Source organism: Dipodomys spectabilis, unplaced genomic scaffold (genome assembly GCF_019054845.1).
Source record: "Dipodomys spectabilis isolate Male_0828 unplaced genomic scaffold, ASM1905484v1 ptg000008l, whole genome shotgun sequence".
Lineage (NCBI taxonomy): Eukaryota > Metazoa > Chordata > Mammalia > Rodentia > Heteromyidae > Dipodomys > Dipodomys spectabilis.
The window spans coordinates 1,268,627-1,280,807 of record NW_024870685.1 but is presented as its reverse complement, the minus strand read 5'-3'; positions in this window follow the sequence as shown (position 1 = coordinate 1,280,807).

Below are 12,181 nucleotides of genomic sequence, written 5' to 3'. Positions count from 1 at the left end.
TAATGACTTACCTATAAAATCTATTAATGTTAATTAAGTGTCATGAAGAATGCCAAACCTCTATTTTTGTGTCCATCTCCGTCCTTGTTCTCCCTATTGTTTAACAGCATATATCACACTCAGCATAACAAGCTGGCACATGGAACAGACATGAACTCGATGGATCCTAGCTGTGACATGGCCCCAAATACAGAAAATATCAGAATCAAAGAGATTGAAGCAGTTGTCCACGGTGCCTAGTTTATGAATGACTTCGGTTTCCAATGGTCGCACCTGCCTCTGTCAGAAGCCTGTTGATGGTCTGTCACCATCAAAGCTCACACTGAAGCTTAACTTCTCAATGTAGCAGTGTCAGGAGGTGAAACCTTTAAGAGAGGTTGCAGTCATAAATAGATTAATGTCATCTCATCAACTCTGAAGGGACTAACATCATCGTCATTCTAGCACATGCCATGATGCCAAGGTCCTCTGTGATATGATGCACCTAGGGGGCCATAGCCCATGTGTTGGCATGCTATTTAGACATTGCATCCACTATTATTGTGATTGAAATAGACCTTTTTTCCGTATGAAGTATACAGCTTCAATGATTTTGTTAAACCATGACAAAATGGACTGAGATGCTATTCTTTTTGGCTTTTTCATGGAACTGAGGAATAAACTGAAAGCCTTACACTTACTAGGCAAATACGTTACCATTTGTGCCTGCATTCCCCCAACCATTTTTTTTTCTTTTTCAGTTGGCTTTTCATATAGTCTTGTGCTAACTTCACTCAAGCCACCTTCATTACTCCATCCTCGTATACCTCTAACTCTCAATATCTGGGATTAGAGCCTGTGACACCACAATTTAACCCTTAGAATATACTATTCCTTCGGGGAAAGAGATACAGACCCCTGAGAAGCTTATGTGTGTTTGTTTGTGTGCTTGTGTGTGTGTGTATTCGTGAACTGGTCTTGATGATTTATTTTGTACTGAGGGTGAATCTTCCTGATGATTCTGCATTCTAATTCCTTTCACTGAAAAAGAAATTGTTCTCTGCGTGCTAGTGGCTCACAACTGTAATCCTAGCTCTTCAGAATGCTGAGATTTTGAGATAACACTGTTAAACCAGGTGAGTCAAGAAAAGTCCATGGCAGGCTTATGTCCACTTAATCACCAAATATATCAGAAGAAGAGCTGTGGCTTAAGTAATAGAGTAATATTCTCGAGGAAAAAATAGGAATAGCACCTAAGCTCTTATCAAGGTAAAGGACCAGCACCCATACAAAATCTACAGATTACACTTGTGCTATTACAATGAGCTCTTGTGCTATTTAAAGTCACAATTATGTCTAATGGATTATCTGTACAGGAAAGTTGCAGTAAAACTCTTGTATTTCTTCATAAGATATGTTCTCTCTGGACCATCTTTATGCTCCATTATTGTCTCTGCAATGATGTCTTGATTTTGAAATAGAGGAAAAATTCAGTGATGAATTTGTTCTCTGCATCCCTCTCTCATCCATTATTAACATATTCTCTCTTTTTATTTTTTGACAATCCTGGGGCAGGAACTCAGGGCCTGGGCACTGTCACTGAGCTTCTTCTTTGCACAAGGCTAGCACCCTATGACTTGAGCCACAGTGCCACTTATGGCTTTTTCTTTTTATGTGGTACTAAGTAATTAAACCCAGAGATTCATGCATGCTGGACAAACACTCTACCACTAAACCACATTCCAGCCACATAATCTCTTTTTAAAATATATCTGTCATGTTTACCTCTGTCCCATCTCTAAAGTCACTGCCACTGCTCTTGAATCTATCCTCAGTTTTACTCCTAACTGCCTTTCATTCCCTATAACTGCTGAATTGTTTTCCACTCCACCAAAGGAACTATCTTTCCTTTTCTTAAATTTCACACTTCATTGGCTAAAAATCAAAGAATAACTCAACATTAGCAGTGTCTGAAATTGAGGACACTTAGAATACTAAATAGCTTTTTCTACGTAGGTTTTAAGCCGTGGGGCTTCAACTCTGGGCCTGGGCGCTGTCCATCAGCTCTTCAGCTCAAGACGAGTGCTCCACCACTTGAGCCACAGTGCCATTTCCAGTTTTCTAAGTGGTTTATGGGAGATAATAGTCTCTCAGCCTTTGTTGCCATGGCTGGCTTTGAACCGGGAGCCTCAGATCTCATCCTCCAGAGTAGCTAGGATAACAGGAATGAGCCACCGCTGCCCAGCTAATAAATAGGTTTTTATGTGTATCAGGTGATACACAACAAGTCAGAACCTTGGGATATCTTTTATCTTCCAGTCTGGGAAGGATCTAACCCCACAATATGCCCTGCTAGACAACAAAATTAAAGAGATTCTACAAATGTAATTAGTTCCCACAAGATTTGGGTGTGAGTTACTTCCAAGGAGTGAGTGCAAAATAAGGCCTTTCTAGAAGTCAGTGACGCCAACAGAATGAATCAAACAGTAAGGAGAATATGTTTGTCAATAAAGTACGGAGGTGTCTAGGAGCTGACAAAAGTGGTTGTATGATAGGGGACCAGAAACACAGACTCACAACCACAGAACCTAAAGCATACCAGGCATCCCTTAAGCTTGGAAGAGATCCCTACATTCCATGAGAGACTATAGCCTGGTGGCCCCTGGTAGAAAGTGAGCAGCTGCTAGAGACAAACTACACCCAAGCTACCAAACTTATGTCCTACTATTGTTGGTATTTAATGGACAAACAAATTCATTTGTGGTAATTTGCCACATATCATGACTAAATGAATGCATCTCTCAGAATACCACAGAACCTAAAGCATACCAGGCATCCCTTAAGCTTGGAAGAGATCCATACATACCATGAGAGACTATAGCCTGGTGGCCCATGGTAGAAAGTGAGCAGCTGCTAGAGACAAACTACACCCAAGCTACCAAAATTATGTCCTACTATTGTTGGTATTTAATGGAAAAACAAATACATTTGTGGTAATTTGCCACATATCATGACTAAATGAATGCATTTCTCAGAGTACTGGTGCCTCACACCTGTAATCCCAGCTACATAGGAGGCAGAGATCTGAGAATCCAGATTCGAAGAGATCTCAAGCAGCAAGCAGCAATATCTGTGTTATTCATATTGCCAATTAAAAGCAAAAACACTGGAAATGGTAGTATGGATTAAGTAGTATGGCACCAGCCTTAAGGGAAAAGCTAAGTAAAACACAAGCCCCTAAGTTGAAACTCCAATACCAGCACATACACAAAAAAGAATGGAAAAATGAGAGCAATTATTGAAGACCATTTGGTATTTTCTCTACTCTGTGTAAAACTCTAACATCTCTCACACTTTTTCTTGTGCTTGAAGAAATTTATTAAAATCTATAACACCACCTTAATGATATCTAACTACACAACTACACAAACATGTTGGTCACACACTTTTCAATATAGCATATTGTAATTGTTACTGCAAACAAAGTACCTTTCCTACTAATTTAATCTAATTAATCTCAGAAACTAGATTTGTGTATTGATACTTCTCACAATACTTTATCTGAAATCAAACTTAAACTTCGTCACTCATCAAAAGGGAAAACTTATACTGTATCTTCAGGTATATTCCTTTCTGCCACTTTTCCTACAAATGAAAATTAATTGATTCCAGCACTTAAAATCCTACAACCCAAATTAATAGAAGACTCTGATTAAAACAAAAAAACTTTAAAGGGTTTTCAATTTCTGTTTAATTTGGACAAAGTACTTAAAGATATCTTTGGACTTCCATAGAGATATCATATCCAAAACTTCATCTATACCATATAAATAAGTTCCCTAAAGGCTGTCTATAAATTCACATAGATGTTGCTCAATTCACTAGAGCAAAAGAACTATAAATTCTGACTTACATCTATAAACATCCCATGACAATTTCTAGATCATTCCATTTTTCTCAGAACAATGAAGGCTGCCAAGAAACTCACTAATTGTGAGAGGAGAAAAAAGAGCAAGTTTTCAATGGCTGATATTTTACAAAAGCCTTATTTGCATGTGGGCACTCATAGAAAGCTATACAATGTTCAGCTTTACGTGGAAAAAAAAGGAACTCACCCTACAGAGAGAGAAAAACCCTTGGCAGGAGAAAGATAGACTGAAGAATTACCTGAATGAATGTCTTCTCATATGTTTCCCTCCATGTGCTTCATGGAGTTTTCTCTGGGACTCAATGCTCAATAAGGCAGACCTCGGTCATTCCAGCAAAAGCACAGACAGCCAAGACTCAGGTAACAGCCATTTCTTTGCTCTCCCTGTGGAAACATCACCAACTGAATGAAAAATAAAGCAAAGTGGATTTCAGGGGCACATAAAGAGAACCATAGTTCTTTGGGGACAAAGAAAACATGTGTGTGTGTGTGTGTGTGTGTGTGTGTGTGTGTGTGTGTGTGTGTGTGTGTGTGTGTGTGTGTGCTTGTGTGCTTGTGTGCGCTTGTGTGTTGGTACTGGTACTTAAAATCAGGACTTGGGAACTATCCTTTAGGAACTACACATTACTACACTTTAGCTTATTTGCTCAATCCTGGTGCTCTACCACTTGAGCCACACTCAACTTTTGGCTTTTTAGTCATTAATTGAAGACAAGAGCAAGAAAATCTCTCCTGACCAAGATGGATTTGAACCTTTATCCTCAGATCTCAGCCTCCTGATTAGCCTGAATCACAGGAATGTGAGCCATCAATGCTGGCATTAGTGACAGACCAATGTACTGATTTCAACCCCAATACCAGCACAAAAACTGAAACCAAAATCATAATTCATAGCCTATAAATATACTGATAGCATATGAAACCAATATAATGAAATGTGGAGAAATGTGAAGGACATCAGAAAATTATTATTATTATTATTAGCTTTTCTTATTCTTAAAAACCTAAAATTATTTATTTATAAAATGTAAACTGACTACAGAAGGCCCTTGTAAAAGGTGTATGTCTCAAATGAGACAGCAGATGAGGACAAACAGAAAATGCTAAGGAAAACAAATAATTTTAGAATTCAGTGATTATTACACAGAAAATATACTTGAGCATCTGTACTTTGAAACTGTTTCAAGTAAGCTACAGTAATGACAAAAACTACTCTTCTTCTCATTAATACTCCTCATGAAAAGAGGTTTACTTTATTCCCTTTATCTAGGAATGCTATGAATATTTGATTCACTTTTCCCAAAATGACACTAAAGAGACTCAGTCTTTCCACAAATCCAAATTTTATATCTTAACACTTAAATCAAGTATATCAGGTATATTCTTTGGGTTGGGAGTATTATAACAACTTTTATTTGTTCTTTTACCTTTGATGCCAGGTGGGTGTGTATTTTCACAAAAGAGGAGAGGAAAACACTCAATAGATCACCTGAAGGCTGAAATCTGAGGATCATGGTTGAAAACCAGGTCAGGCAGGCAAAAAAGAGACTCTTACCTCCAACTGAAAACCAAAAAGCTGGAAGATGTGGCTCAAGTGAGAAGGTGCCAACCTTGAGCAAGCAAAAACAAAAGGAGGGGTGGGGACAGAGGACAGCATCCAGGCCCAAACTTCATATTCAAAGACAATCTCACATATACACAAATAAATCTGACAACAATTCAGTTAACATCATCTGAACTGTCTAATGAGAAGTATGCATGCGAATTTAAAAATATTTCTATTTTTAAGAAACACACTTAAGGAGTTCTGGGAAGATGGGGGAGGAGAACCTGGAGGATAAACAAGCTCTCACATAGGAAGCATTTTTAGTGTTCTAGTGAACACTCGTAGGCCAGAGAATTTCACCAAGTGTGCCATTACAGTACAGAGAGTTTGGCCAGAGAGGGAAAATCCAGACAAGGAGACAGATTTGAGCACTTGCCAGAGGCCATGGCTGCTGCTCTGGAGGCAGCTGCAGCAACGGCTGTAGCTGCCATACCTACAACACAAAGGGTCCGGGACAAAGGCGCCAGAGGCAGCAGGTGAGTGAATTCTATTCAATACCAGCAAGAACTGACAAGGGGCAGATATCTTCATCCTGCAGATTGCAGACCAGAGAAGACCCAGGAACCAAGACTATCTTGAGAAAAACACTAACATTCTCACTCCTTCTCAAGGAGCAGAGGAGGGAAGGCCACCTCTCCGCCCCCCACTACTGGAGATCTCCATCTTTGATACTGAGAAAGGCCTGGCTGAGCAGCTAGGTCCAACTCAGCCTTGGAAGAAAACAAAAGAGTCATTTAGCAGGTCACAGGAACCTAACCAGCCCTGCCAGGCTCAGCTCCACCCAGGAAAAATTCACACAGACCAAGCAGAGAAAACTCTTTCTCTGTGGGAGGGACTTTCTTCACTGGGTAAAGAGAGCCAGGGGCTGTCACTCCCTACAGACAATCAATTGAAATTCAGTAAACATAAACCTTGAGAAAGGCTTCAGGCTAGGCTCTGTGAGTGTCTCAGAAGTTAGCCCCTCAGGGAAAAGCTACTGTTTGCTGAAAGGCCTCAACTCTACCCAGAACATAGCCTCATCACAGAATCTCCAAACTACAGGAAATAGCCATCTCCCTCTTTTGTGATACTCAAAGCAGATCTCCCTTCCACTGAATTAGCCTGGGATGAGGATCACAAAATCCTGGGTAAAGCAGTGCATTTTTCTGCCTGTCCAAACAAACTGACTTATGTAACCAATCAAGCCACAGGAAAACCAAACACCACAAGCAGACCAGAGACTCCAACAGGATACTGGCTATGGACAAAAGGGGATATAGGATCTTCCCATCCCCCCAAAAAATCAAAGAAATCTTTTGTACCTTTTTTTTAACTTTTTAAATTTTAAAAAAAAAATTTACTTTTTAATTGTATGAAAAAATTGTTCTCTATTAATCTCTTTTTTCTTCCTCTCATAACTTTTATTTTAGACTTTAGGTGTATATCTGTGTGTGCTACTTTTAGCTCTACTGAATTTTTTATCCTTTTTTCTTTCTTTCTCATTGTTTTCATTTTTTCTTCTCTTTCGTTCTTTTTTGAATGACTTAATTGCTGTTCTACTCATCCCCAGATATACCCGACATTGATTATTAGACCTTATCCCATGTTGTGTACACACTTAATCCAAAAATTTATTACTCAATTCAAAACCTCTTAGAAGTAAATTCCTTAGTAGCAGTATTACCTCTTTATACCTACAAAATACTTTAAACATTTTTTATTTTTTAGTTTTTCATGTCTCCTTTCTATCCCTCACCTCCTCTCTTCCTATCCCTGTTCTCAGAATACTACTTCTTTAAAATTGCATAATTTTAAGTGTTTCACTTTTTAATTTTAATTTTTTTTTCCCAATTTTTTCTTGTCTTTTTTTTTCTTTTTCTTCTTGTTTTCTCTCTACTATCATCCTGTCCAATCCATTTTCCTCTTTGAGATAAGTACTTGGTTAATTTCACTCTCCCTTTACCTTTCACATCTCTAATCCTATTTTTACCCACATTTCTCCCTAATTTCTGCCAAATTCTTCTTTGCTGTTTGTGGACCATTAATACATAACTGTTTGATATTGAATAGATTGTATCTGTTGAATTAGATTGTATCTGCAGAATTTTGACTGTGCAACTAAGGACATTGGTTGATGGTTGCCTTAAAATAGTGTTCTACCACAAAGCTGGTGTTACTCTTATCCCAAATGGGCAGAACAAGCTGGAAAAAAACACAAGAAAAATGGCAAGTCCGGGGAGCTCAACTCCCACTCATTATAATCAGGGAGCAGAATAGATAATGAATAATCTACAAAAAAAACTCTACAAATATTACTGGTAAACATGGTAAATGAAAAGATTGAAAACCTGCAAAGGACTCAGTGAGAGCATGATACGGAGAAAGAGAAGGCAAGCCATAGATCAATACAGGAATCTCATTAGCGTTAGGATGTTACTCAAAGACTGATACAGGAATTACATGAGCAGATTGAAAAGACTAAAAGAGAAATAAAGGAATTGTGTGAGCAGGCTGAGAACAGACAAAGAGAAAATCAGGAATGGAGTGAGCATGCTGAGAACACTTAAAGAGAACTACAGGAATTGGGCGCATGTGAGGAAGCTAATCAGAGTAATACAGGAATTGAGAGAGTGGGACGAGAATAGACGAAGATCAATAGAGGCATCCATGGAATCCATAAACAGAGAGCTCAAAGAAGTCAGGGAGACTACAAAGGGAATGCTGAATGGAACCCAACAGAATGAATAGGAGTCCAAGGAAACCATAACCAATCAACTAAGTGATTTGAGAATAAACACTGAACACCAAATTAAGGACGTAAAATGGTTCATACAAGTTCTATAACAAAGCTCCAGCAAAGAACTTGAAGCCATCAAAGGCGACCAATTAGAAGGAATAGACAAAAAAAAGTAGAAATTTTTGACTGTAGGTGAGACCATCCAGAACATCGAATCTTGGGGATTGAAGACAGCCTAGATATTATAGATTAAGAACCTACAACCATCGAAGACAAATCCAAGATATATGATAGATCTATTCAACATTTGGAAGACACCATCATAAGCATAATGGTTGTAGAGGAGCACCTTTAGACAGAAATTAAAGGTCTAGGACATTTTTTTTAAGAGGAACCTAGCAAAGAACTTCCCAAACATGCAAAAAGATAGGCCTATTCAGATACAAGAAGCTTTTAGAACTCCAGGTAAACCAGACCAGAAGAGGCCATCCCACTGTCACATTATAATCCATACAAGATCAATTCAGACCGACAAAAAGATCGTTAAAGCTGTCAAGGAAAAAGATTAACCATCTATAAAGGGAAACCAGTCAGAATCACCTCAGATTTCTTTTTTTTTTTATTTTATTTGTGAACATACTGTACAGAGGGGTTACAATTACATGGGCAGGATAATGCATACATTTCTTATCAAGCATTGCAGCCTCCTCCTTTGTTTACCCTTCACATCCCTTCCAGCCTCCACATTCCCATCCCACCCAACCCTTCCCCACCCCCACCCCCGCACCAACCTTGTAAAGCTCGTTTTCGACATGAAAACTTGTACTTCTCATTGATGCAACAGGTATACCTGTATCCTTAAACGACTTGTTTTTCCCCATCTCCTCCACAAGTTATACTGATATCAAATATAGTGGAAGCAGGGGTTATACTGTGGGGGAGGGACATACAAAGCAACAAAGAAATAATCTTATAAATGCATTAGAAACACATGCATGAAAGAAAAAAACATTAAAATACATATCTAAGGGTTCATTTTCATAACATCAAATTATCTGACCTTTTCCTCTTGACCCATACATATACTAGATATTGCAAATAAGGGAAACCATGGGACCTATATTTCTTTGGGCCAGGATTACTTCACTTAATATAATTTTTTCCAAGCCTTTCCATTTCCTAACAAATGGGGCAATGTCATTCTTTCTGATGGAGGCATAGAATTCCATTGTGTATATATACCACATTTTCTTGATCCATTCATACACTGAGGGGTATATGGGTTGGTTCCATACCTTAGCTATGGTAAATAATGCTGCAATAAAAATAGTTGTGCTGGTAGCTTTAGTGTGTTCTTGTTTGTAAACGTTTGGGAAAATGCCCAAAAGTGGGATTGCTGGGTCATAGGGGAGCTCTATGTGAAGTCTTTTCAGGAACCTCCATACTGCTTTCCAAAGTGGTTGAACAAGTTTACACTCCCACCAACAATGAAGTAAGGTTCCTTTCTCTCCACATCCCCTCCAGCATCTGTTGGTGTTAGAGGTCTTGATTTTTGCCATTCTAACTGGAGTGAGGTGATATCTCAATGTTGTTTTGATTTGCATTTCTTTTATGGCTACGGATGTTGAGCATTTCTTCATGTGTCTATTGGCCATCCTTCTTTCTTCTTCAGATAAGTTTCTCTTCAAGTCTTTAGCCCACTTATTTATTGGGCAGTTGTTTTTTTGAGGATTTGTTGTTGGGGGATTTAATTTTTTGAGTTCCAAGTATATTTTAGATATGAGGCCATTGTCCGTTATTTGGCTAGTGCCGATCTTCTCCCAGTCCGCGGGCTTTATATTGATCTTGCTAGCTATGTCCTTTGCCATGCAGAAGCTCTGCAACTTTATGCAATCCCGTTTGTCCAACCTTTCTTTGATTTGTTGTGTTTCCGGCTCTCTATTCAGAAAATTTCGGCCTGAGCCAAGCAGACCTAGGGTTTCTCTTATTCCATCCTGTAAAGTTTTCACAGAGTCTGCTTTGACTTCGAGGTCTTTAATCCATTTGGAGTTAATTCTGGTGCAGGTGGATATATAAGGATCTAGCTTTAGTTTTCTACAAGTAGTTAACCAATTTTGCCAGCACCATTTACTGAAGAAGCTGTCTTTCTTCCATTCTTTTGTTTTAGCTCCCTTATCGCAGATTAGATGGCTATAGGTCTGTAGGTTCTTTTCTGGGTTTCCAATTCTATTCCATTGGTCCTGAGGTCTATTCTTATGCCAATACCACGCTGTTTTGATTACTATAGCTTTATAGTAGAGTTTGAAATTTGGTATTGATATTCCTCCAGCAGTGTTCTTTCCGTTGAGGAGCGTTTTTGCTATTCGGGGTCTTTTATTGTCCCATATGAATTTTTGGATTGCCTTTTCTATTTCCTTGAAGAATGAGGTTGGAATTTTGATAGGTATCGTGTTGAATTTGTAGATAGCCTTGGGAAGTATTGCCATTTTCACGATGTTAATGTTTCCAATCTAGGAGATGGGAGGTTTTGCCATTTTTTAAGTCCTGTGTTGATTTCCATTTTCAAGATTTTAAAGTTTTCATCCTAGAGGTCCTTCACTTCTTTGGATAAGTTAATTCCTAGGTATTTTATTTGTTGTGGGACTAATACTATGGAGTTTCTTTCCTAATTTCAGCCACACTTTTCTCATTGTTGGCATACAGAAAAGCCATTGTTTCTTGGGGGTTAATTTTATATACTGCTACTTTGCCAAAGTTTTGAATCACCTTGAGTAATTTGGGAGTGGATTCTAAGGGATTCTTTAAATACAAGATCATGTCGTCTGCAAAGAGGGAGAGTTTTATTTATTCTTTTCATATTTGGATCTCCTTTATGTCTGCGTCTTGTCTTTTTTTTTTTTTTTGTCAGTCGTGTGGCTAGAAATCTGGGCCTGGGCGCTGTCCCTCAGCTCTTCAGCTCAAGGTGAGCGCTCTACCACTTAAGCTACAGCGCCACTTCTAGTTTTCTGGTGGTTTATTGGAGATAGGAGTCTCATGGTCTTTCCTGCCAGGGCTAGCTTTGAACTGCCATCCTCAGATCTCAGCCTCCTGAGTAGCTAGGATTACAGGCGTGAGCCACCAGACCCGGCTGCATCTTGTCTTATTGCTGTAGCTAGGCATTCTAATACTAGATTGAAGAGAAGTGGAGAGAGTGGACATCCATGTCTTGTTCCTGAGTTAAGAGGAAATTTCTTTAGTTTTTCACCATTAAGTATAACGCTGGCTGTAGGTTTGTCATATACAGCCTTTATTGTATTGAGGAATGTTCCATGGATTCCTAGTTTTTCCAAAACCTTCATCATAAAGAGGTGTTGGATCTTGTCGAATGCTTTTTCTGCATCTATTGAGATAACCACATGGTTCTTATTCTTGCTCCTGTTGATGTGATGAATAATAGTAATTAATTTGCGTATATTGAACCAGCTTTGCATCCCTGAAATGAATCGTGTTTGATCGTGGTGTATTATTTTTTGGATGAATTGTTGAAGTCGATTAGCCAAAATTTTGTTGAGAAGTTTTGCATCAATGTTCATCAAAGAAATGGGACTATTGTTCTCTTTCTTTGATGAGTCCTTGCCTGGTTTTGGGATGAGGGTTATGATGCCTTCATAGAATGTGTTCGATAGTGACCTTTCTCTGTCAATTTCATTGAAGATTTGGAGGAGTATTGGTGTGAGCTCTGCTTTGAAGGCCTTGTAAAGTTCCGCTGTAAAACCATCTGGTCCTGGACTTTTATTCGCTGGGAGGTCTCTTATTGCTGTTTCTATTTCAATGCTTGATATGGGCCTGTTAAGATGGTTTAACTCATCTTGGTTTAGTTTTGGCATGTCAATATTTGCTAGGAAAAGGTCCATTTCTTTCAAGTTCTCAAACGTATTAGCATAAAGTTTTGACAAGTATTCCCTTATAATGT